Genomic DNA, 435 nt, shown 5'->3' on the forward strand with positions numbered 1-435 from the left:
GAAGGCAGCAGGGCAGTGGGGGTGCTGGGAGGGTGGGTGCACAGTGACCGTGACCCCTTGGGGTTCGCTGTGGAGCTGGGACTCACGGGCTGCCTGTGGGGTCCACTTCTAAGCAGAAGGGTCCTCCCACGGCACTGCCCAGTGACCCCCCATGCTATCCTCTCCCTGTGCCCACTCACATTCACCTAGACTCATGCACACTCACACCTGCATGGTCGCCCCCCACCGGCACACAGGTGCACTCACACACTCACACCTGCATGCTCGCCCCACCGGCACACAGGTGCACTCACACACTCACACCTGCACGCTCGCCCCCACTGGCACACACGCGCACTCGCACACTCACACCTGCACGCTCGCCCCCACCGGCACACACGCGCACTCGCACACTCACACCTGCACGCTCGCCCACACCCGCGCACACTCACACCT

The sequence above is a fragment of the Tupaia chinensis genome, unplaced genomic scaffold (genome assembly GCF_000334495.1).
Source record: "Tupaia chinensis unplaced genomic scaffold, TupChi_1.0 Scaffold144472_1, whole genome shotgun sequence".
Lineage (NCBI taxonomy): Eukaryota > Metazoa > Chordata > Mammalia > Scandentia > Tupaiidae > Tupaia > Tupaia belangeri.